The sequence below is a fragment of the Trachypithecus francoisi genome, unplaced genomic scaffold, assembly GCF_009764315.1.
Source record: "Trachypithecus francoisi isolate TF-2019V2 unplaced genomic scaffold, Tfra_2.0 Lachesis_group8, whole genome shotgun sequence".
Lineage (NCBI taxonomy): Eukaryota > Metazoa > Chordata > Mammalia > Primates > Cercopithecidae > Trachypithecus > Trachypithecus francoisi.
The window spans coordinates 96,619,732-96,647,712 of NW_022681473.1; positions in this window are offsets into that span (position 1 = coordinate 96,619,732).

Sequence of the window (27,981 nt, forward strand, 5' to 3'; positions counted from 1 at the left end):
TTCACTATGCATCATGCTTTTAAAGCCTCCCAGCTGAGATAGATGGGATGGTTAGAGTGGCTGGGGACTTGCTTCTGTCTTTATAATTTCATCATCGAGTAAGGAAGCTGAGAATTATTCACCCAGCATCCATGATTTTTGCCCTTAACACAGATGCTCGACACCATGGAGAAGCATTTTCTTTTTGTGAATAATTTACATATATATGCAAGCTGTTTTGTTTTGTTTTTCCATAGGTTAGTAGATTATTTTTGCAAATATGGAAACACAACTCCAACACAGCTGGCAAAAGTCTTGCCAGTGTCATAGCTTTGCAACTCGTCGGACTCTGAGGTTGAAGGAAATATGCTTTTGAACCATTGTATTGAATCCATTTCTCCAATAACATTTGCTGGATGATAGGAAACCTATTAATGAGAAAATGGATCCAGAAATGAAATTCTGCACACCTCCCTCCCAAAAAAAATCTCTTGGAAGGATTCTGTGTTTCCCTTAGTGAATCTTGTCAAAGAAAAACTCTTGGCTGTATTCTTTGTAAACTGGTCCAACAAACAGGAAGAGAAATAAAAAGTATAATGTCAGCACTTTCAGCTTTCGGCATTATGTCTTGATTCCCTTGGTACTCATGGTACAAAAGAACCAGTTTCCTAACTTGTTGAAATTCTTCTACTTTATTATTCCCAGTGTTGGCCAGCATTTCTGGCATTTCATTGCCTTCAAACTGTTAAAGCTAAACAGTAACCTCTTCATAAAATGAGATCCTTTTGCTTGAAGATCTCCTTTGGCACTTCAGGATATTTTTGCAAGTCACTTCCTGGCAATTTTTAAATCTATTGTTTCCAAACTCAACCTCCCCAGTGAAGCACATAATGTCTTTGGCATGCATCCTCATCAAGGTCTCAGTAAACACTAAACAATGTTAGGTGTAGATAAAGTAGGAATTTGCATACTTGGAGTGATTTAAGGGCATCATCACCTATCAGTATCTTCATATAATTTTTTTCTTGTTGACTGATATTTCCATCATTATAGAAGTATTATTTCTGTTGGAGTAGTCTACCTTTTTGTATGGATTAGTTCATCATATATTAAATAATCCAACCAGTCTTGATAAAATAGAATACGAAAAAAAAGCAAGATGGAAAGTGTGAAGAGTTTAAAATTAAAAATAGTACAACTAGGCTTTCTATTCAGTAGTGTCACCAACTGGCTGGGTGACCTTGTGTGAGTAAGTACTGACCCCTCTGGCCATCTACAAAATCAAGGCTGTGAACAAGGAGAGTGTTAAGGTTCTCATCAGTGTGATGAGAATGTGCATGAGATGAGCCAGAAGCAGGGCTCACTGACAGGACACAGCCTGTTAGCAGTTTTGATGGGTGTTTTGGAACTCAGTGTCCACACTTGATTACTGCACCCTGAAGAAAGAGGCTCTAATGAAGAGAAAAGTAGCAGTGAAGGAAAGACATTAAAGGTAATGGACAGTTTTTCATTGTCCAGTTCAGTAACTGTTTATTGAGCATCTAGTAGGTGTGAAACACCGTGCTAAGTAATAGGGATACAAAGATGAACCTGAGAGAGTCCCTGCATCAAAGAGTTTAAAGAGAACCTTACAAAAATGCATTGTAACAAAGTATTATTGCCACACATTAAGCCAGTTCTATGTTCCCCATGCTGTATGAGCCTGGAGGAGGAATCACCGGAAGATGCCTGGAGAAGATGACAACTGGACTAAGTCTAGCAGGTAAAGCGGAAGTTATCAAGAACAACAGGGTAATATCCCAGGAGAATATCCCAGGAGAGCATTCCATGGAGAGGAAAGAGCCAAAGCCAAGTTGTGAAGATGTAAAAAGCGCAATGTATGTGAGAAGCAGCCTTCTGACAATAAACTTATGGTTTAGCAGATTAGCTCCTGGGCACAAGACACCATGGTTTTGAGGGTAGGAAGGAGAAGAAAAGAAATACTCTTCTAAAAAATGTTCTCAGTTCTAGTGGGCATCATCATGTATGTTTCCGCTATTTTACTTCCCAGGCCTCAAAGTCATTAACTCCTAATTTTCAGTGTGTGGATGGAAGAGTTAGTCACATATTAAAGTCTCCAAATCCTTTTATCCAATTTATAGATGGTAGTGTTCATCTGAAGAATTAGGACATACTTTTAATTCCTTGGTTTGCCTCTGAATTCCTATACAATGAAGCCAGAGACAAGATTTAGCTGAGATAGAAACCAGGGCTCATTTCCCTGGTTTTAATACTCTACTTGTCACTACACAAATATCAGTTTAATTCACACTTAAATATTTAATAGCCTCTAATCATATTAACAGCATTTAAATTTGCAGCTGAACTTTCATTTCACCTCTACTGCACAGAGAAATTAAAAAGTCAGTTTCTAGATGGCTGCATCATTCAGTGTGTGCTCTCAGAGGTGGCCTGGTTAATCTGGAATTCAGAGTCTGTCGAATGTGCTGGGAGATATCAGATTTCAATGTCCCAGGTATTCCTGAATCCCATAGCTCACCGATGCAGGGATTAGCTAGCCAATCCATTTCTATTTCAGAATTTACTGTGTGCCCAGCACTGTACTAGACACAAGTGAGACCCAATAATATCTTATTATCTCTAGTACACAGTATTTTTCTTGTTACAGAGAAGGCAAGCCAGCCTTGCTCGCATTAAGTAATTAGCCAAAAATTGGGAAAAATAGTTTTGGTGGACTGCTGTGTAATATCACTTAGTTTTTATTTTTGTTTTGTTTTTTGTTTTTTGTTTTTTGTTTTTGAGATGGAGTCTTGCTCTGTCACCAGGCTGTAGTGCAGTGGCGTGATCTCGGCTCACTGCAATCTCTGCCTCCTAGGTTCCAGTGATTCTTGTGTCTCAGCCTCCCAAGTAGCTCGGATTACAGGCACACACCCCTACACCCAGCTAATTTTTGTATTTTTAGTAGAGATGGGGTTTCACCATGTTGGCCAGGATGGTCTCGATCTCTTGACCTTGCGATCCACCTGTCTCAGCCTCCAAAAGTGCTGGGATTACAGGCGTGAGCCACAGCACCCAGCCTATCCCTTATTTTTTTAAAGTATCTTTCACTGGCTGGTGAGAAGCCCATTACAGAAACAGAAAAACGAAATAGGACAGCTATAAACTGTTTTGCACACTGAATCTGAGCCAAGAGGAGTCTGAAGTTATCAGGAAGTAACGTGAGTTTTCCTAGTTGAGAAGTGAGGTCAGTCTTTAGATGTTGGTGGAAGGGATGGACTACAAAAGGCACCTTTGGCATCCCTTGACACCACTATCTCTCAAGTTCTATTTTCAAAATGTCTGCTATTAAAAATGTCCAAAGTGAATTATTTGGGACTATTCACTGAATCATATAATTAACAAGTATATTTTAGTGCACTCTTAAAAATGCCATGGGCTGAAAATGCCAACATTATAAACATAATATTTAGCATCAAGAACCTTACATTCTAGTAGACATGGAAGACAAATACACAGTAAGCCCAGTACAGTGTGAAAAGCACTACAATAAACACACAGTACCAGGTGTGACAATGCAGAGGGGGATGTCTCCTAACCTCCCTAGTCAGTCACAGATGCTGATCACCTTACAGGTGATAAGATGCTTAATCTGTGAATAATTAAGCGGAGAAAGGTTTTCTAGGCTGAGAAGTGAGTGGGTTGAGACATACTCTGGAAGTTAGTTTAGAATGGCTGAGATGTAGGTATTTGGGAGTGTAGCAATGATGAGGATGGAAACCAAGCGGGAAGGGGCCATGTCATGATGACAGCACTAATACCCTTTTGAGAAGCAAATTTTGGGAGAAGAAATAAACATGAATCAATTACCTTCCACTTACACTTTGTACCAAATCATTGACCAAATATATTGACTTCTGTTATATCAATGGCACACAGGATAGTTATGTTTCTATGTAGCCTTTGAAAAACTACAAGACATTGGTTACAAGGATTTGGTAAGGCTTACATACTCAGGGTGCCAGCTGAAGACACTGGGCCCCTTGGGTCTAAGATGAAATGTGTTTCCATAATAAAGGAAAGCTTCCTTTATTATTGAAGGCATTTATTTATCGTGCAAGCATTTTATAAAATAGACACTAATTCCCCTAATAGGAAAGTTTCTATTGGTAAACCACTCCTCCACTTATTCATTAATTTAACATGAATTCTTTTAACGTCCAGTCTATCCTGGGCTCCAAGATGCAAGATGTAGGACTTTCGGAACCTCATCCCAAATCACTGAAAACGTATGGCAGAGCTCCTGGCTGGGCTCCCTGCTCTGTCATCTCACTTTCTCCCTCTTCAGCATTTTATCTAGGTCCCCACTCCCCAATTACTGCTGGCAGCTCCAAGGAACTTTGCCCATCTCTATGCCCTGGGTTATATATAACAAAAATTAAAAGGTAAATAATAATATAGCTCTTTCATTCAAGAAGTTCATTTCCTAGGATAAAGAATAAATGTACAAAGTGAAATCCTGGTACAAAATGATTGGAGCTATAAAAATGTACGGGATGAATTAGAAGGCAGATAGAGACAATGGAAGCAGTGAGACCAGCCAGCAAGCTGCTGAACTAGTCAGGAGGGAAGGGGAGGGAAGAGGTGAAGGTGGACAGAACAGGGGAGACTTCAGATTTGGGAATTGTCCTGCTATGTAGATTGTGGCCATGACTCAATGCTTATTAAGGCATGGATCACATTTGCCTTCTTGTGACTTCTTTAGCCAAATGCCAGAATGTTAAATCACAAGGGATAGAAATCAGCAGCAGATTTTTCAATGTTTTCCTCCAAATAGTGTCGAGCCAGGAGGTCTAGGTTTACAGAGGAACTGGGAAAGTTACTAGGACTTGCTGATGGAAAATACAAAGATCAGATCAGGAGTCAACTATAGTTCCAGTTTGATGTACTGAACATCTCACAGCCACACAGTTGTGATTTTTTTTTTTTCCAGTACAATTTTGAGCAGCTCTATTACTCAGTTGATGGCAGGGGAGGAAGACTCATTATCCTGGGGAATTTACTCTCTCTTATTTTACCTTCTCAAAATCAAAATTATAAAGTGGGAATTAATGCAACACAATGCAACATACCATATGCAACACAATGGAACCAAGCCTCCGCCATTTGCTAAACATTATCTTGCACATAACACCTAAGTCACAGCTTGCCAGTGCTGAATGGTGTAGTCTTTTGTTCTATCTTAGGTGTGTAGCATTTTTTTTTCTTTTCTAGTATTTAACAGTTCCACTTAAGTACTACTTCAGTGGGAAGAGAAATCTTTGAATTTCACCAGCTTGTAACTCATACACCTAGATTCATTTTAGTCCTGGCAAGAGCAATTGGTTCATTTTTAGCACAGGGTGTAACAGGAAGGTGATCTACTTGTTCATCAGGTGCACTATTGTTTTCATCAATGGATTGTCATTTTAAAATTAAACCCTTAGCAGTGTGGTCTCACACCCTTTCTTCTCTGCTAGTTTCTCTTCTCGGTTTTTCACACATTTTAGTATAACAGAATCAGAAATACGCTGAAATATACGTGATTGTGCTTTCAATGCTACTGCACAGGAGTATTTCTGAGTTTGTCATAAAATGTCATAAATGACACGGGCACTACCAAGAAGCATTTCAATTCATTTACATTTAATGAAAAGTTATTTTTCATAAATCATGCGTTCCCAAGTAAACTTCCTGATGAATCATCAAGCTTTTGTATCATAATTCAAATACCCTCTGTAATGAGGACAGATTTCAGCAAAACTGCATTGCGATTAAAAATGTTGTTTTCCTACCATCTTGTGATGGAGCTTTTATTGATAATCTTACTGTTATTAAAATGAATAGTTAGTATAATTATTATGTATTTCTAAATTCTTTAGTCAATAAAAATTACCTCTTATTTTTGCACAATGGCAATGTCAAGTATTCCTGGGTTTTTATATAATTTCATAAAAATCTCTTCATTACGTATTGTCTTATAGTCTATGAAAATTGTTACCAATCTGCTGCCGATCGCTTCCATCTAAAAACAAATACAACAAAAAATTGAGGAGAATCATACAACAATGGCATATAGAATTTAGCAATTTAGGGTGCCTGTTACTCAGCAGAAAACAGGCTGGAGGCCGAAGCAGATAATATGGAAAATAAGTAAACAACGGATTAAATTCCCCTCATATTTTTATGATAGCTTTGCTTTCAGTAAAATAAGTTTTCTGTTTGTGTTTTCTTGATGTATTTTTTTGAGGGGAAGAAATTGCTAGCATCTTTATTCATGTTGGAATATCCTGTAGTGAAATTCAATGTCACTAGTTTGGTTTTCCATATTTTGACTAGATGTCAGTTTACTAGTTGAAAGGTTCTCTGTGTGTAGTATTTGGCCCATTGACATTTCTGAAGGCTTTGCTTATGTAGTGTAAGAGTTACGAATTGAAAATTGGAATACCATGCGTGAGAATCTCCTTAGTAAATATTTACAGTTTATCTGGTTCCAGCACTTTAACAAAATAAATAACTTTATATTGTGTATGAAAAAGCAATTTAGAACCTTTGAGTATTTAAAGTACATTTATATATTGTCTACTTAATCATGTTTTTCTTTCATGTCTTAGGCTGGGTTCCCTGGAAATAGACTTGAGATGGAGATGCATAAGCAAGTAATATATTGGTATGTGTGCTAAGAGCAAAAATTATGAGGGATTGAGGGAAGCTGGAGTGGGTATAAGAAGTTGAATTCTGGTGCAATGACAAAACAGAGGCTGTTTGCACAAGGAGCTCTGAAGCTCGCATAGATCTTCGTAGTTTCCCAAACTGGGCTGTGATTCTTCCACATCAACCAGTCATTGGATGTAGGCTGCTACTGTGGATGGGATGTCATCATGAGCAACATAGCTCCCTTTGGTTGATGGCAATTCCTAGAGTGAAACAAAGGTGTGAACTGCCAGGAGCCAATACTCCTGTCAGCTGGGGCAATATGTACCTTTGTCCTGAAGGGAATAACTGGGCAGCACACCACAATAAGGAGAACACCCATTGAAAACTCTAGACAAGGTATTATTGCTTTTGGAGAATTTCTATTAAAGCTTATAGACATTTGAGACTGAAAGCATTTAACTAAGAAATGGTATAGCATTGCATATTTCAAAATTCATGATTTAAAAAAATACTATCTGTTAAAAATTCCACTGAACTGATATGGCTTGAAGTTCTGGGTCTTGCTTTCTTCTTGAGTAACCTCAGTGCATTAGTCATGCCTGCCTCTACCTTGAGAAATGCTTGAGGCACTGAAAAAGCTAGGATATATTTACTTCTGAACAAAGTGGAGGCTAACGTTATTTTCTGAAAAAATGCTATGGTATAGATATGATTGGTATAAAACAATTTAATAATAATCCTGGTAAAAATCTAAGAGTAAGTTTGAGGAATCAGTTTTGAACTCACAAATTTTATTTATCCAGAGCAACAGGTATATTTCTGGTCATTTAACCAACATTTATTATATATCTACCATATATCAGGAACTATGGAGGAATCAGAAATTATTTCTTATTCTTGAAGAGTTTATAAACTATTTGTGATAATGACATATTTATGTCATCAATATTGGTTACCCAGAGAAAGATGAGATTCTGCCATATTTAGATACAATCACTGTGATAGTTCAGAGAGAGGATGGGTAAGACAGTTTATTTTGAATCAGTAAGAAAATCTTTATGGAAAACATGGCCTTTGATGGATGGAGGAGAACTGGATATTTGGAGTCTGGAAAAGATCAGTATTTCTATATTTAGGAAAGAATTGAATGAAAACATAAAGATAGAGGTATGAGATTTCCAAATCAGCTGGAACTTAGGATAATTAAGTAAGTAAGTGTTAGACATGGAAAAGAATGCCAGCTAACTGAGGATCTTGAATGCTGGGCTAAGGATTCAAAGTTTTTAATAGACAAGTGGAAATTATTGAAGAGTTTTGACTCTAAGACTGAATAGATTTCTCTTGAATTAACTCTAAATAGTTTTGTTTCTCTATTTCTTTTTTCTGAAACACAGAGCTCTTAATTTTAAACCATTCAACTAGCATTTGTTGTTCACTTATTATACCCTTAGTTTCTCAAAATCAGTTTCTAGTATACTCTATGGGGCTACTTAAAAAATAAAGGAAACACATTTCCAATTTAAATGCCTTCTGAACAATTTTGTAAAAAAATACCACTGGCACTTGAAGCTCAATATGTCCTAAACTACTCATAATTTACACCACACTAGCAAACACACACCACGGCCTCCCATCCTGCTGGCTCTCATCACAATTAATTATATGATGAGGAAAAATGTGCTATTAAGCAAGTCTACCAGTAAACATTTCCACAATCTAGACAGATTTTTTTTAATGTGTAGATGGTGTGGGCATGGGAAGTTCGCTTGTCTGCTTTTTCTTCATTCTGAGAAAACATTAAAATGGACTTTTTGGTTTTGCCAACACAAGTCTCAGATTGTGACAAAGAAGATCAAAATTATTCTGCACAATAAAGTAAGAGATTGCCTTCTTTAGATGAAAATATTATGATTTTAATATTTTTTTTCTACCAGAGACAGGTTCTTTGAGTTTGATACAGTGAGCACATTGTATAGGTGATTAATAAATATTTCTGGAATGAATGAATGAACATGCCATTAGGCTATGTATAATTAGTTATCACCATTTTATAGTTGTGGAAAGTGTGGCTTAGAAAGATTAAATAACTTTCCCAAGAGCATTCCGTTAGGAAGTGGCAGGTCCGTACTCTTGACATATTGCAATGTTGCTTCTGGTAATATGGCAGGAAGGGATCAACAGAGCTGCTATAAGCAGCAGTCCTAATCTAAATGTGAGAGGCAAACGGGTATTGGATTTTCTGCAGTTAGACTCCATGGGAGCTTGAGATATTTTAATTGACTATTAACTGAATGGATGATGCTAGAAGAATGGAACACTTGATCACCCAAGGCAAGAATCTTCGTGTCAGACTTGACATTTTGTTCACTTCTCATATTCAGTCATGTGTCAGGCTGATCCATTCTTTACCCATCTTTTCAAATCTATCTTCTTCCTTCTAGTTTCATAATCATTGCTGTAAAGTTAATGCACTGAGATGATTTTAACGGCATTCTAAATTACCTGTCTCCAGATTCATCTAAATCCTAAACACTTCTCTCAGAATAATCTCTCGTTTGTACAATCTTCTAGTTCTTTGCAGACACACATTCTCACTCTTTTATTTCCCCCATTTACTAAGTTTTAAAAAGACGTTTCTTTTCAAAATTTAAATTACACTTTCCTTTTCTTGCTCCTTAAAAGAGGAAGAAGCTTTTCTTTCTAAGCAATTTTTCCATCCCTGTCTTTATCATCAATATTGCCATCTATTTTAAACTTCAGGTAAATGAAAATCCTTAAATCAAGGCATGTTTCTGCTAAACCACGTATCTATCATTTCTTATTTCTATATATTTTTTAACTAAAGTTTTGTGTCTTTTACTCTCCCTCTAGGTTTTATCATATTAGATTTAGTCTATTATCTATTATTATTTAGGCTAACATGTTTGATAATCTTAATTCTGTTATGCAACATTGTCACTATCCCAGTCAGCTCTGAGTCATTTGATGAGCATTCTGCTTATATATTCATTCAAATTTTCTAAAAATATCAACCCAAGATTCTGGGAAGATAGACTAGGAACTGGAGATATAGCCAATACATGTACAGCACAAAAGTAAGGCTGATTAGAAAAGGCCATAGGGGCCAATTCTTTTCTTCTTCCTTCTTTCACCATTTGCCATTTCCACCATAAACATTCTCTGCTCCTGTTTTCTCATCTCATCTTTAGGTGGAGATTATCACAGTACTCACTTTATAGGTATTATAAAATTTAAATGAGGCAATGCAGGCAAATAATGCATGTCAACTATTATCATAATTAAACTTACTACAAATTAGCAAAAACAACTTGGACAGTCTGTCACGCATGAAAATCCTGATTATGGCAGGAGGGATTTATGCCAAACAGCTCATGAGAGTTCAGTTTTGTTTTGTTATGATATCATTTTTATACCACCTACGCATCCAACAGAAATTATTACCTCTCTAGTTTGCAAAAGATGCAAAGTCAAAGAACGCAAAAGAGAAAGTGGCCAAAAGCTATTTGCAAAGCTCTGTTACCTGAATTTACAGTCTTTTTTTTTTTTTTTTATAAGAAACTAGCTAGTTTGGCAAATCATCTATGCAACATTTCTTTGAAGTCAGTGTTATGTTTTCGTTTACAGCATTAGCCTACTTCATGGACTATTTATGTCAATATTATAGTTTGGAATTTTGATTAAAGATGCAAAAAAAAAAAAAAAGTGACTGCAATGTGAGTAACACCTTTAGTTTACAATCAGATTTAGCTCCCTTCCTTTATCAGTGTGAAGAAATTACTTTGTTACTCAAATACTAACATGAGCACTTAGTAATTTATCCGTTATTTAAGTTATCATGGAAAAAATATCTACAAAAAAGGCTAACATAACATTTAGGAGATTAGAGGTTTTAAAGTTCCCATGTTAATATCATATTAATGTCATTATTTTAAACTGGAATTCATGCTCCAGACTTATGGGTTATATAGATATGCAGAATTAAACTGGACAATTAATTTCTTCCTCTCTCTTTTGCTCATTCTATATAGCAGCTAAAATTCACTCAGAGTTTTTTGTATACTATGTTGTAATTTATTTTAACAGCGTCTTAACAAATTGATAGGTTTAGTAACCAAGTTACATATACACGCAGAGGAAAATATGTACTTTGAATAAAAGTTTCTACTATTTATTGCCCATGTATCTAATACTATATAAATATATATATACATACACACATATATACATATACTCAAATCATCGTAACATTTTTGTAACCTAAATTTTATTAATCTTATTTGTAAATGATAAAACTGGGGCTTGTGGACTATAAATAACTTGCCTTAAGTCACAAATCAAAGATTTAAGATGTTTTTTAACTTCAAAGCTTGCATATTATCCATTAAAACATAATGCTTCTGCTAATTTCTTTTACAACTATGCCAAATAGCGTTTGTTAGGATACAGATAATACTTCCCTGAATTTATATGTTTACCAGTAGAATTAGGGATTGGAAGAAATATGAAAATAGAAGGTGGAGCAGAATGGCAGATTGGATTTGCTAAAACTCTACCTGCTACAAAATACCTATATCTAGTATAAAATATATTTTGTTATTTTGCTTGGACCCGGATTTAAGGGAGCATGCAAAGGGTTCAAGAAATAGAACAGGCCGGGTGCGGTGGCTCAAGCCTGTAATCCCAGCACTTTGGGAGGCCGAGACGGGCGGATCACGAGGTCAGGAGATCGAGACCATCCTGGCTAACACTGTGAAACCCCGTCTCTACTAAAAAATACAAAAAACTACCCGGGCGAGGTGGCGGGTGCCTGTAGTCCCAGCTACTCGGGAGGCTGAGGCAGGAGAATGGCGTAAACCCGGGAGGCGGAGCTTGCAGTGAGCTGAGATCCGGCCACTGCACTCCAGCCTGGGCGACAGAGCGAGACTCCGTCTCAAAAAAAAAAAAAAAAAACGAAATAGAACAGCAGGCTGATTCTTGAGCAGTAAGCTCTAAATTAGGTTTTTCTTGGAGGCAAATACTTATATTAGCACCATAACCAAGAGACTAAGCACTGGATTAGCTGCAAGGTGGGAAAACTGAACTTGAACCTCATGGATTGAACTCAGAAGGGTAATAAAATGACCCCAGTCTGCATTAAAACCAGGGTTCAAAAAACACAAAAGCAAATCCTCCCTGGAAAAAAGCATCTTAATGTTAGTTGTCTAAATTTTCCATAGACTAACATCTATGGCTCTCAATTGAAATGTACCATACACACAAGAAAATAAACTACTATGAGAATCACCAGAATAAACAAAAAACAAAGGTACATCTCCAAAGAATTCCAATGTTAGAATTTTCAGATAGATAATAGAAAATAATTCTATACAAAATACATGAAGACATAAAAGAGTTAAAAAATGAGCATGTAAAAAGAAATAACCAAAAATAATACCTAGGAGATTTGAAAGATACAAAATAGAACTTTCATCATAAAATATGATTGATAAATAAAAACTGAATAAGTGGGTTAGTTAGACCATATATAACTGAAGAGAAAGTTAACAAACTGAAAAATGGATGTACAGAAATAGCACAAAATATAATACAAATATATTACAAAATATAATACAAGATGAAAACTTGTATTTTCTAAGAAAATAAGATTTATGAATGACAGAATAGCAGTTCTAACTATGTTTAATTGTATTCGCAGAAGGAGGATACATAGATAATAGAAGAGAGACAACATATTGAGATATATTGTATATTAGTTAGTTTAGCCTGTGCTGTAGTAAAACAGTCTCTATCCATCTCCATAGCATAAAAGTTTGCCATTAGTCAAGTGGATGCTCTCAGTTCTATTCTTCTGTTCTTCATGTAGTGAGTTCAGTAATCTAAACTGCTTTGATCTCGACACTGTCTCTGCCACCTCTATCCAAAGTCTTCATGTCTACCTTGAACAGAGATGAAAGAAATGGAGCAATACACAGGACTTTTCACCGTCTCAATCTGGAGTGATACGTTATCTCTTCTGCTCACCTGCCATTGGCCACAACAGTTCCAAAACCTTTACAAAAGTATGACAATTATACTGAAAGTAGATTTCTCAGTAGCAACAATAAAAGTCAGTAGGGAACGAAATAACATATTTGAACGGCTGAGAGAAAATAATTTTCGACTTAGAATCGTGTTGCCAGAAAAAATATACATAAGATGGAAGGCAGATTAAGATATTTTCAGAATACATATACATATATATTATTTAAATATAAAACCATAAATGAACTTATATTGAGGGACCTACCAAAGAATCTATTTCAGCAAGATAATAAATTTTCTCAGGAGAAATGTCCATGATGATTGTGGAAGAGTGGTAAAAAAAAAAAAAAAAGAAATTGGCAAATAAGTAGTGAAATCCAAACAGATATTTTTAAGTTAAATAATATCTAATTTATGGCACTTGAGAAAGGAAGAGAAATAAATTATTGGACAAAACTTTGCCTGTAAAATGTGAGATGATTGATCCAAATAATGTGTTATAAATACCCTTATATTGTTTGAGAGTGTAAATTATGATATTAACTTTAGACTGGAATAAGTTAGAATATAATGGCGAACCTCTGAGATAATCACCAAAAGAATAGAACGAGAAGAAAATAATAAATTCAGAAAAATAAAGAAACGCAATCAAAAAACTCAAGAGAGCTAGAAAGCAATAAAATAGAAAACATACACACAAAATAAAAGTCATTGATTAGATAGCACCTCACTGCCTCAGAATTTGTCTTAAATGATATTTTCAAGAACTTGTCAAAACATATTCATAGTAAAGAAATGGAAAAAGCATACCAGTCTTCAGTACTAACTAAAAGAACCTTAAGGAGCAATACTAAGATCAGACAAAACTGACTTTAAGAAAAATGGCAATTTTAGGTTGTCAAAAACATTATTGCATAGTGTTAAAAAGTTCGATTGAAATAGCAAAATGAAAGTAGTGTAAATGTGTGTGCATCTTAAGCAATGACATTAAAAACATATGAATACCAAGTCAAAAGTTTGTTTCTTTAAAACATTAATAAAATAGTTTAACCTCTCTCAACATCAAGGATAATAGGAAAAGTAAGAGATAATTAGTATGACAGATGAAAAGCAGTCATAACCCCAGAGTTTATAGAGTCTGAAAAGATAAGAAAATAATGCAAACAACTTTATGCCAACAAAATTTATTTTTAAAAAATCGTGGCCAGGCAGGGTGGCTCATTTCTGTAATACCAGTACTTTGAGAAGCTGAGGCAGCAGATCACTGTAGGTCAGGAGTTTGATACCAGCCTCACCAACATGGTGAAACCCCATCTGTACTAAAAATACAAAAATTAGCTGGGCATGGTGGTGCACGTCTATAATCCCAGTTACTTGGGAGGCTGAGGCAGGAGAATGGCTTGAACTTAGGAGGCGGAAGTTGCAGTGAGCTGAGATCGTGCCACTGCACTCCAGACTGGGCGACAGTGAGACTCCATCGCAAAAAGTTTTTTACAAATGGGAAGAAAAATATAATTTACTAACAGTTATTCAAGAATTAGATTCAATTACTAATAAAGATGTTCAATACATAGTTTAAAATCTTCCAACAAAGAAACCAACTGCCCCACTTGGTTTAATAAACAAGTCTAGTGAACCTGCATGAAACAGATAAATATTATCCTTCACAAAACTTTTTAGAGAAGAGAAAAAAGTTTACAGACCGTTCATTTTAATAGACTAGTGTAATATTTATAACAAAACACAAAGTGTGACAAATGTAAATCACAGACTAATCTTACTCATTAATATAGACCAACATTCTAAACAGAGTGTCAGCAAATCCAGCCATATAAACATCACAACACATCATGAGTAAGTTGGGCTTATTTCAGAAATAACTTGAGTTCAACACTGAAATTGTTTAAAGAAAAAAAGTGATAAACGGTAAGTGTCTTAAGGAATGCAGCAAAACTGTTCTATGAAATTCAATTTCTGTTTATGACCAAGAAGCCTTATAGCAAGTATTCACTCTATTTTTATTTTTATTTGTTTGCTTATTTTTTATTTTTTTTTTATTATTATTCTTTAAGTTCTAGGGTACATGTACATAATGTGCAGGTTTGTTACATATGTATACTTGTGCCATGTTGGTGTGCTGCACCCATCAACTCGTCAGCACCCATCAACTCGTCATTTACATCAGGTATAACTCCCAATGCAATCCCTCCCCCCTCCCCCATCTCCATAATAGGCCCTGGTGCGTGATGTTCCCCTTCCCGAGTCCAAGTGATCTCATTGTTCAGTTCCCACCTATGAGTGACAACAAGTGGTGTTTGGTTTTCTGTTCTTGTGATAGTTTGCTGAGAATGATGGTTTCCAGCTGCATCCATGTCCCTACAAAGGACACAAACTCATCCATTTTTATGGCTGCATAGTATTCCATGGTGTATATGTGCCACATTTTCTTAATCCAGTCTGTCACAGATGGACATTTGGGTTGATTCCAAGTCTTTGCTATTGTGAATAGTGCCGCAGTGAACATACGTGTGCATGTGTCTTTATAGCAGCATGATTTATAATCGTTTGGGTATATACCCAGTAATGGGATGGCTAGGTCATATGGTACTTCTAGTTCTAGATCCTTGAGGAATCGCCATACTGTTTTCCATAATGGCTGAACTAGTTTACAATCCCACCAACAGTGTAAAAGTGTTCCTATTTCTCCACATCCTCTCCAACACCTGTTGTTTCCTGACTTTTTAATGATTGCCATTCTAACTGGTGTGAGATGGTATCTCATTGTGGTTTTGATTTGCATTTCTCTGATAGCCAGTGATGATGAGCATTTTTTCATGTGTCTGTTGGCTGTATGAATGTCTTCTTTTGAGAAATGTCTGTTCATATCCTTTCCCCACTTTTTGATGGGGTTGTTTGTTTTTTTCTTGTAAATTTGTTTGAGTTCTTTGTAGGTTCTGGATATTAGCCCTTTGTCAGATGAGTAGATTGCAAAAATTTTCTCCCATTCTGTAGGTCGCCTGTGCACTCTGATGGTAGTTTCTTTCACTGTGCAGAAGCTCTTTAGTTTAATTAGATCCCATTTGTCAATTTTGACTTTTGTTGCCGTTGCTTTTGGTGTTTTAGACATGAAGTCCTTGTCCATGCCTGTGTCCTGAATGGTATTACCTAGGTTTTCTTCTAGGGTTTTTATGGTATTAGGTCTAACATTTAAGTCTCTAATCCATCTTGAATTAATTTTTGTATAAGGAGTAAGGAAAGGATCCAGTTTCAGCTTTCTACTTATGGCTAGCCAATTTTCCCAGCACCATTTATTAAATAGGGAATCCTTTCCCCATTTCTTGTTTCTCTCAGGTTTGTCAAAGATCAGATGGCTGTAGATGTGTGGTATTATCTTTGAGGACTCTGTTCTGTTCCATTGGTCTATATCTCTGTTTTGGTACCAGTACCATGCTGTTTTGGTTACTGTAGCCTTGTAGTATAGTTTGAAGTCAGATAGCGTGATGCCTCCAGCTTTGTTCTTTTGACTTAGGATTGTCTTGGCAATGTGGGCTCTTTTTTGGTTCCATATGAACTTTAAAGCAGTTTTTTCCAATTCTGTGAAGAAACTCATTGGTAGCTTGATGGGGATGGCACTGAATCTATAAATTACCTTGGGCAGTATGGCCATTTTCATGATATTGATTCTTCCTATCTATGAGCATGAAACTATTCCAATCAATAGAAAAAGAGGGAATCCTCCCTAACTCATTTTATGAAGCCAACATCATCCTGATACCAAAGCCTGGCAGAGACACAACAAAAAAAGAGTATTTTAGACCAGTATCCCTGAAGAACATCAGTGCAAAAATCCTCAATAAAATACTGGCAAACCGAATCCAGCAGCACATCAAAAAGCTTATCCACCATGATCAAGTGGGCTTCAACCCTGGGATGCAAGGCTGGTTCAACATATGCAAATCATTAAACATAATCCAGCATATAAACAGAACCAAAGACAAAAACCACATGATTATCTCAATAGATGCAGAAAAGGCCTTTGACGAAATTCAACAGCCCTTCATGCTAAAAACTCTCAATAAATTCGGTATTGATGGAACGTATCTCAAAATAATAAGAGCTATTTATGACAAACCCCCAGCCAATATCATACTGAATGGGCAAAAACTGGCACAAGACAGGGATGCCCTCTCTCACCAGTCCTATTCAACATAGTGTTGGAAGTGCTGGCTAGGGCAATCAGGCAAGAGAAAGAAATAAAGCGTATTCAGTTAGGAAAAGAAGAAGTCAAATTATCCCTGTTTGCAGATGACATGATTATATATTCATAAAACCCCATCATCTCAGCCCAAAATCTCCTTAAGCTGATAAGCAACTTCAGCAAAGTCTCAGGATACAAAATTAATGTGCAAAAATCACAAGCATTCTTTTTTTTTTTTTTTTGTTGAGACGGAGTCTCGCTCTGTCGCCCAGGCTGGAGTGCAGTGGCCGGATCTCAGCTCACTGCAAGCTCCGCCTCCCAGGTTTATGCCATTCTCCTGCCTCAGCCTCCCGAGTAGCTGGGACTACAGGCGCCCGCCACCTCGCCCGGCTAGTTTTTTGTATCTTTGGTAGAGACGGGGTTTCACAGTGTTAGCCAGGATGGTCTCGATCTCCTGACCTCGTGATCCGCCCGTCTCGGCCTCCCAAAGTGCTGGGATTACAGGCTTGAGCCACCGCGCCCGGCCTCACAAGCATTCTTATACACCAGTAACAGACAAACAGCCAAATCATGAAATAACTTCTATTCACAATTGCTTCAAAGGGAATAAAATACCTAGGAATCCAACTTACAAAGGATGTAAAGGACCTCTTCAAGGAGAACTACAAGCCACTGCTCAGTGAAATAAAAGAGGATATATTTGTTTATTTTTTATTTATTTATTTTTTGAGACAGAGTCTTACCCTGTCACCCAGGCTGGAGTGCAGTGGCACCATCTCAGCTCACTGCAACCTCTGCCTCCCGGGTTCAAGCGATTCTCCTGCCTCAGCCTCCCAAGTAGCTGGGATTACAGGCACACACCACCACACCCAGCTAATTTTTTGTATCTTTAGTGTAGAGACGGGGTATCACCACATTGGCCAGGCTGGTCTCGAACTCCTGACATCGTGATCTGCCCACCTCGGCCTCACAAAGTGTTGGGATTACAAGTGTGAGCCACCGCACCCGGCCAAGTATTTATTCTTAATGTATAAAATGTCTGAAGCATTCCCACTGCCACTGCTTGTATTCAACATTGTACTGGAAGTTCTAGAGGTACTATGTACACTAGCTAGCGAAGTAAGACAATAAAGAGGAAGCCAATGGTATAAGTAAGAATTAGAGAGAGAGGAACAAATCTCATAAATCGTAGATATGATTGTCACATAAAAAACTCTAAAGTCCTTATAGACAAATTATTAGAAATTATAAAAAAGGTGGCAATATAGTTGTCTCTAAGATCAATATACTTAATTTCTATACATCTTAATAAATAGAAAAGGAAACTTTGTAAGTATATGATTTAAAATTGCCATAAAAACATAAGATGACTAGGAATAAATCTAAGAAAGATATATAAGACCTATATTTATGAAACTTTTAAGCTTTGTCAAATGACTTTTTAAAGAAGAGCTAAATAAATTAAGAGTTATTCTAACTTAACAAATAGAGAAATTGATCTCATTACACTTTTGATCACTTTGGTAGATTATATTTTTCCAGACAATTTTCTGTTTTGTAGAGATTTTTAAATTTAGTTGCATTGAGTTATTAAGAATAGCTTCTTGATTTTTAAAATTCTGTTTTGGCTACTTTTCTTTTTTTTTTTTTTTTTGAGACGGAGTCTCGCTCTGTCTCCCGGGCTGGAGTGCAGTGGCCGAATCTCAGCTTACTGCAAGCTCCGCCTCCCGGGTTTACGCCATTCTCCTGCCTCAGCCTCCCGAGTAGCTGGGACTACAGGTGCCTGCAACCTCGCCCGGCTAGTTTTTTGTATTTTTTTTTTTAGTAGAGATGGGGTTTCACCGTGTTAGCCAGGATGGTCTCGATCTCCTGACCTCGTGATCCGCCCGTCTCGGCCTCCCAAAGTGCTGGGATTACAGGCTTGAGCCACCGCGCCCGGCCTTGGCTACTTTTATATTTTTCATTTTGTATCTTAAGTTTTGAAAATACATAAAAATAATAAGAAAAATGAATAATCCTTTTTCAAGTATCATCTTTTTGATCATCATTCAATATATCTTATACTTGTGAGATATTACCTTGGGGGAGCTCATACAGAAATTCAAAGTATGTCATAAAAACCAGAGCCTTGCTTCTTTGTAACCTCAGTTCTCTGCGTGCATCCTACTCTCTGGCCATATTCATATTATGGAAAATATTTTTTGCAACATTAGGGATATGCTTGGTAAAATTTTTATAAGTACATCTTTTTTATCCAGTGAAATCCTGAAAAATTTATCTTTCACTGAACCAACACTCTGCAGACTTTGCTCATTAGGGTGTAGATTTCTCACATTGGCAATTGAAAAGAGAATTGAAACGGAATAGGAAACCGATTTCAATAAATTCATAGAAGCAATTCTTTTCTGATATAAAAGTTATTTTCTTAAAGGAAGGAAACTTCAAGTTTAAGAATGACTTCTTATGAGAGAATATGGAAGAAGCCCTTCCTGTTATAGTCACAACAAACAGATTTGATTTCCTCCACCAAAAAAAAAATGTCTCAAAATTAGGCTCATCAAATCTGTCAGAATGGTGTATTTTTCAAGAGAAAACTTGTCATGGAATGATCACACACATTCAATGCTTCTGAAAGCAGTGCTCCCCCAATGTAAGCATTGCTTTCATACTGAATATAACGTTACAATGTTTATCTTTCTTCTAGGAACTTCAGCAAACAAGTCAGAAAAGAAAATCTCTCTATTCACAACAGGTATCCCTTACTGTGTAAACTTTGCATATGCCCGACTTTAAAGGACTGCAGCTAGACAGTGGTGAACATGGATAACATTGTTCTAAATTTCATGTGTATACACAAAAATATTCAGCATGACTGCGTAGGTGCTTCTGCCTGGCTGGCAGACATTAGAAAGAATGTTAGTGGTATCCAGTGCATACTAACAGTATCACCAGTACAGATGGCAGCAACATTCTTGCTCTAACTAATATCTAAGCAGCAGTGAATGGGCTTAGTGATGTCTAATACAGCCTTAGGGAATGATCAAGAACATGTATACAGAAAACAAATAATAAAAGTACAACTAGTACTAATGGTAATAACATCTATGTAATAACAGATTTCTGTATGCCAGGTGCTGTGCTGAACACTTTAAATATATTATTCTACTTAATTTCGTAAATCCCTTATAAGGTAAATATTTTCATCCCCATTTACATATGACAAAAAAACAAAGTTTAGAATGGCTAAGTAACTTGCTCTGGGTCATATTGCTAGTCCCTAGCAGAGGATTCAAAGGCATTATATCTGTCTGCCTATAAGCATGTGCCACTATGCAGCAGTGATTTTTAAAATATATGCATAGACAAAGAAGCAGAACAACAGGAAAGAAAACCAGAATGGGGACATTGATCAAGGATATAAACTTTTTGTAGATAGGAAGGTTTATGTCACACTATATAGTACAAATCTGGACACACAGTTTTAGTGAAGTGAAAGTCTATCAGTTATGTCTCTCTCATCTATTTATCTATTACCCACCTTTTTGTCATCTATCTTATCTATCTTCCTATCTATTTAGCTATCTATTTTTGCCTACCCAGCATCACTTCTTTACAAAAATCACAGCATGAACACGTTAGGCAGCCTGGCTAATCAGGGTACCTCACTATCCTAGCACAGTGATTCGACCAGTGATGGGCACATGTCCCAAGAAGGGCCAGAGTCTTTTGGTAGGATCTATCTGGACACAGAGGAATAGAAGCATCCTGACCTATCTGAGACCATAATTGCTAAAGGCTACATAAATATGGAACTGCCATGAGCTGTTTTTGCTGCCCAGAAAGAAAGCTTGCTTAGACTTGAGGCAAACCAAGAGACTACGGAAGGTCTCATGATATAATTTTAATTCTGAGAGGCAGCTGTGTAGACAGTTCATGCCACCCCTTAGTTATCCAAGTAGAATGAGTCAAAACATTTTTAAATGTAATTTGAAATCAGCTTCTGATATGATTTGAATGTGTGTCCCTGCCCAAATCTCATATCAAACTGTAATCCTCAGTGTTACAGGAGGAGCCTGGCAGGAGATGGTTGGATCACTGGGGCAGACTTCCCCCTTGCTGTTCTTTTGATAGTGAGTGAGTTCTCTCGAGATCTGGTTGTCTAAAAGTGTATAGCATCTCTCCCTTTGCTCTCTTCCTACTTCTCCAGCCATGTAAGACGTACCTGTTTCCCCTTCACCTTCTTCTGTGATTGTAAGTTTTCTGAGACTTCCCCAATCATGCTTCTTATACAGTTGCAGAACTGTGAGTCAATTAAACTTCTTTTCTTTATTAATTACCCAGTCTTATGTAGTTATAGCAGTGAGAACAGACTAACACAGCTTCTCTCTAAGGCAAAGAGCACTGTCTCATTTCCATTTAAACTATGTCTTTTAATATTTTTCTGAAGATTTCATACTGTTTCTTCTCCACTTCTGTTGTGTGCTCTTTCTGCGTTGTTATTCTCCAATCTCCCTTTTGGCAAAGATGACTAATGTAGTGCATCCACGGAGAAACAATTTTGGTGCCTTTTAACGCAAGGCAATACATGCTAGTTATCAAATGAGATTCTATCTGTATTGCTGGAGAATAAAAAAGTACCATAAAATTAGGTATTTTTTGTCCCAAGTATCAGGCCACAAAGATATAAACATTAAAATCTGAAATGCAAATGCATTATAGCAAATTCAGTCAAAACATGTTTGAGCCTGCTGTAGCTATGATCATCACATAAGCCTAGTTTAATTCCTTCAGGCTGCTGTAACAATATTTCATAAACATCTATTCCAGAATTCCCAAGAGTTACACATTTCTCTATGTGGTATTCACTTGAGGAATCTCTGATATGTAATATAACCTTTGATAATCAACTGATGCCTCAGCCGAGTTAATATTTTTATCAGTATGATTTAAATAAACTTTCGCATTTTAGTGGCAAATTCAGCATGGTGTTTATTAATAAATATTTGTCAAATGATGTATATATGTATATACTAGTGGAATGAAAATTATATCCCTGCTACATGCTTTCTGTAATGTAAGAGGTATATGCTAGCCATTATTTTGAACACAAGGATATTATTTCACTCAAGATGTAAATTACATCTGTAGAATTATGAGGTGTGTTATGTAAAGCTCTCAAGGAAACATGCAAACAGGATGCCTATTGAGTATTGGTTCTTAATTAGATATACAAATATTAAGAGATTGTTGAGTGATTAAATAAGAAAACTGAAAATACCATGTATAGTACTTCACACTGCAAGTTTTTCTGGATGCAGCTAGAGTAAGTTAAGATGCGAATAAATCTTAAGATGTTTTGAAGGAGGAATTTTTCTTCTTAAATCAGATTAGGGAATACAAGTTTTCAGTTTTGAAGAAAAGTTGGTTCAATTTACTTAAAATTAGGAAAATAGTTCCTGTACAAGAAAGGAATATTTTCCTTTTGGGAAAAGCCAAATAGGACTAATCATTGGTGAAACTTAGGAATCAAACTCTCAAACCCTCAATTTTAATTACTTATAAAAACAATTTATTTAGAGATTGTTACTAAAGTGCTTTCAAATTGCTTAAGTGAGTTAAAAGTAATTTCAGTAAAAGTGGCTTGGTGGGTCATTTCTGAAGAACTGCTTTGAGAACAATGATGATAAGATGGAAATCCACTGGCAGAAGGGCATGTGGAATACAGGTAAGATACGAAAATTGTTCTGGGAAAATCCTTCAGCTTTTAATCTCACTGAGTTTCAATTCACAGAAGTTGATAAAAGCTTCACTCCTTACAGAGTAGCTGAGTGGATTTCTGGAGCACAAGTGGAGGACACCAGAGATTTTCAATTCAGGGCATGTAGAAGAGATATTATTTGATATGTAAGACATTGTAATTCATACATAGTTTTTAAGTTACATAACTTTTAGCTTCCAGAATTTTTCTGGAAGAATTTTTCTAAGAATCAAGACTTTACTTCTCTAATAAATCAGAAATGTTGTTTTTATTGTCCATGTATTTTTTTTCTAAAACTTTGCTGTTTAGGGTTCAAGACAACTAAATAAATCAAGAAATAAAGCATATTTTAAACAGCCTTGTCAGGTATACCCCACCATCTAGCTGACATTTCCATTACCTGGAATGTATAAAAAAAAGAGTTGTTGAGCTCTTCAAAGATTAGGTGGTATATAAATAGCAATGTTATAGAAGGGAAATTGGAAAGTCAAAGAGAATAAATTTGAAATATGCGCATTGACTTGATCTATGAGCACATTTTAGAATAATAAATATTCCTGTGATAGCAGCTTTATGCAGATAGCACCAGGAAGAAGAAAAGCAGTCATTCAAAGCAGCTGAGGAGAAACCAGATCATAAGTCAGAAGATAGAACTTTAAAATGAAAATTTTCCACTAAACAGTAAAGGTAGAAAGTGTCTTTTCAGTGACCCTGAGTGTAACCACACAGACGCCCATCTAAAACAATCACATTAAATATCCACACCAGATTATATGGATAGGAATTCACTGATTGACATCAGGACTAAAGAATACCCCCTTCAAAATGTCTATAGAGTTCAGAAAAATACATTTTCCTCAGCTCCCTGTTTCCACCAACCTTTCAGTTTTTATGTAGATTGGTATAAAAAATTTTGGCTTATGAAATTGACTAAAAATAGATTAATTTTGTACAATTTATATGGAAGTAAACACAAATTTTAAAGGAATAATTTGATGATATGTTTAATAAGTAAAAGAACAATTTCACTGAATATATTAGTATCTCCCAAAAAGCATCCTTTTGAACACAGTCTTCGTAATGATTGGTATATATTTTGTTTTATCCATTGATATGTTAAGTCCATGTTCATTCGAGTCCTAAGAGAACTCATTAGCTAAAGAAACAATTCAGCAAATGTTTTTGTAAAGTGAGGAATTACTTCCTATTCTTATGTGTCACAACATTTTTTATGAGTTTTTCTTCAAGTAAAGTAGAACTATAGTGTCATTCTAGCTGATGAAACATGAAGATGAAGCAATGTGGTGAATTGTATTTAATAGTGTGTGTTAAACATGGATGTGAAACTTGGATGTTTAATTGATACCAGAAAATATCAAGTATCTGTAGCCAGAAGGTTTTTTCTCCTGTGAAATACATTGTGCTATATTACATTTACATTTTTATAATTTTTTTCTAGTGTCTTTGTACTCTTTTTTAAATTTGGAAAATATATGAGTATAAGGAAAATATGAAAAAATAGTACAAGGTATGGCATATACCCTTACCTAGATTCATCATTAACATTTTGCCATAGTTGCTTGTTTTTTCTCTCTCTCTCTGAATTATGTTTATTATTATTTAAAGCTGAAAATAAAATTTGGGCAGTGGGATCCTAATTACATACTAGGATCTGTGTACACATACATGCACATGCACATACACACACTTTTTTTCAACCATTTGAAAGTAAGAATCTGACTTCATGGCATTTTATCCCTAAATATGTCAACAAACAGATACTAACAATAAGATATTCTTCAACAGAATAGAAGCACCATCATTACAGCCAAAATAAAACCCTCAATAATATTATCTAATATGAAGCCTATATTTAAGCTTTCTCAATTGTCTTCAAAATGTTTGTTACGGCTTTTTAAATTTTCATGATAGTAAAAATTTTTTGAGTCAAACTAGCTGTCTTGAAGAATGTTTCACATTTCAAATTCGCTTGATTACTTCCTTATGATGAGCTCCAGGTTAAACGTGATTGGCAAAAATACTTCTCATGGAGTAAGCACCTAAAGAGACAAAAATGTCAGGCTGCCTCATTATTAGTGATACCAATGTTTATCATTTGGTTCGGATTTGTGCTCTACATGTATTTCTTTTCTTATAAGATAAGCTTTTGTTTTTTCATAAGTTACAAGCTATCTCTTTGGTAACATTTTTGGACTGAATTAATGACGTACATGCCAATAACTTTTCATCCAGTGTTGTGTGTATGTGTGTGCTAATTTGGATTAGCACATGGATTCTTTTTTTAAATTTTACTATTCTTTTTGATGCTCAAAATATTCCATAACTGGCCTGTGAAAATCTCTTCAGATGGACTTCCATGTTGTTTTAACATGACTTCATTTGTTTTTGAATATTTTCTTGCCTTCTGGCATAACAATATGTCCTAGGCTCATCTTGTACTTCCCCTGACCCAAATCTGTCATTTTTCTAAGAGGACTTGATTTTAGTCAGAAATGAAATGTAGAAACAAGATGTGGGCTCTAGGTTTGCTTATTGTTAATGAGTTATCAGGGATCCTAGGCATTCCAGTGAACAAAACTAGAACATATATATATATACACACATACATATATATTGAAAACTTGTGGATTTACTGTGTTTAGCAGTGGTTGAGTACAGGGGAGAAACTGACTAAAAAGGAAAAACAAGGGTATTTGAAAAAAAACTGTTCTGTATCTTGATGGTGGTGGTGGTTATATAAGTTTATGTATATAAACGTAAAAAATATATGAATTCATACTCATACATTAAATTCAAGTCCAACTGCAATCAGACTTCTCCTTACTTTCCTTTATTTCAAAGGTGTATCTCCCTTCCCCATTGAGAACCCTGGTTCTCAACACCACCAGTATATTTACTCATATGCTCTCCCTTACAGCAAATATAAAATAGACTAAAATAGTTTCAAATTTCAACATCAATGTAACTACCAACGATGGCAAATCTAGTAAGTAAAATTTAAGAGTTTTTGCATTCCTTGTCAATCTCACAGTAGATCTTATTAATGGGTAAAGTTTATGTACTATGTTTAAAAGTCACTCGGATTACTTTATATGAATAACAAAACCACATAATAAAACTATATATTTTTACAAATATACAGTGAGGTTCATATGTATTCAATTTCATGGTTTGCTTCTTTACAATATTTTTGAACATGTAAAACCTTTTCCTGGTTAAAAAATGGAAAATAATAGAAGAGAAACCATATTCCCATCCAATCTCCTACATTCTATTTCAATTTTGTTTGCAAAAATAAGCATATATTTTTATTTCTTCTTTCTTGCCCGAATGTTAGTACATCATAAATACTCTTTTGAACCATGCTTTATTCATTAACACTATATTCATACAAATATTCCTCATTCCTCTTCACTGCCACAGAGTACACTATTGCATGAATGTGCCAAAAATATTCAACAAGTCGCCAATGGACATTAATTTCTCATCTTTTATTGTGATGTACAATGCCCCAGAGAATAATCTGGTGACATGTTTTGTATTTAAGGAGGTTTACTTTTAAAGTAGATCCCTAGATGTAAGAAGGCTGAGTTAAATGGTAAATACATATATAGTTGTTACATATTACTAAATTCCTCTGCAGAGCAGATGTACCATTTTATATTCCTACCACCAATGGAGGTGCTGAGAGATCTGTTTTCTCACAATCCCACAGGCTCACCCAAGGAGTGTATTATCAATTTTAGCTAATCCTATATGTGAGAAATTACAGCTTAGTGCAGTTTTAATTTCTGCTTCTCTTATGTATAAAGCTGTATATATCTCTATATGTTTAGTACTGATTTTAATGCATTTTTCCATTCATACTTTTGTTTAATGTTCAGTGGAGATTATAGCCTTTTTTACCTTGATTTTAAGATGTCATTAAGAGTTAAAGAGATTCATCTAATTATGAATAGATTGTAAATATTCTCTCATTTTTAATTTTGACTTAATCATTTTATGCAATCATGTTTCTTATTGCATATTATTGAATATAAATAATTTTATTGCTGTAAGGTAGAATTTATAATACTTTATTTTTTTTAATTTTTAATCAAAATTAGAAAAGCTTTTCCCTCAACCACACTTAGATTAAAAAGAATTCTTATTTTGCTAGTAACTTATGTAGTTTCATTTGTTGCATTTAGATATCGGATGGATTTGCAGTTTTTTTCTTTACATGATCTTCATTTTGGAATCAGTGTTGTCATTTTTAAATGGCTAACCAGTTGTTCCAATCTACTTATTGAAAAATGATTTGGACGCCACCTTCATAATGCAGTAAATTTCCAAGTATACTTGGGCCAATTTGAGGGACTTCTGCCTTAATGTCTGTCTATCTGTTCGTGTACCAGTTCAACACTGTTTCACCTAAAGAGGATTTATGATACCATAGTCTATAGATTATTTTTCTCAGTCAAGAATACGTGTTCAATTTTGTTAAAGCTTTTTAAGTATCCGTCATATGATTTTTCTTCTTAGATATATTAAAATGACAAATTATAGTTACGGTTTTTAAAAAATTAAACCATCCTAACATTTCTGGAGTAAATCCCCCTCAATCCTAGTGAATTATTTTTCATGCAGTATTGGATTATATTTGCTAATATTTTATTGAAATTTGGTATTGATAGTCAAAGTAAAATATAAAGTCAAACTGTAAAGTGAAATATAAACATAAAGCGAAATATAAAGTGAACACTTTATAGAATTATCTTTTTTGCTTTTAGAAAATTTACTTCATGTTGAGAATAACTCTTCTGACAACTGGACAAATGTCTTCTATGAAATTCTGAGTCCTTTTTTTGTTTTGATATATTCTTCAATAGATTTTCTCTATTTATTATAAGAAAACTATTTTTGTTTCAAAATTTTATTTATCTTACCTGATATCTTTTTCTGTGTCAACATTTTCTTTCTTCTCTTTTCAGAGGCAGGGTCTTGCTCTGTCACCCAGGCTGGAGTGCAGTGGCATGATCATAACTCACTGCAGCATCAAACTCCTGGAGGCAAGCAATGCTCTCATCTCAGTCTCCCAAGTAGCAGGGGCTACAGGTATGCACAACGATGTGTAGCTAATTTCTTCCTTTTTTTTTTTTGCAAAGATGGGGGTCTCACTACGTTGTCCAGGCTAGTCTTGAACTGCTGGTCTCAAGCAATTATGTCATCTCTGTCTCTCAAAGTGCTGGCATTACAGGTGTGAGCAACTATCTTTTTTTTTTTTTTTTTTTTTTGAGTCAGAGTTTTG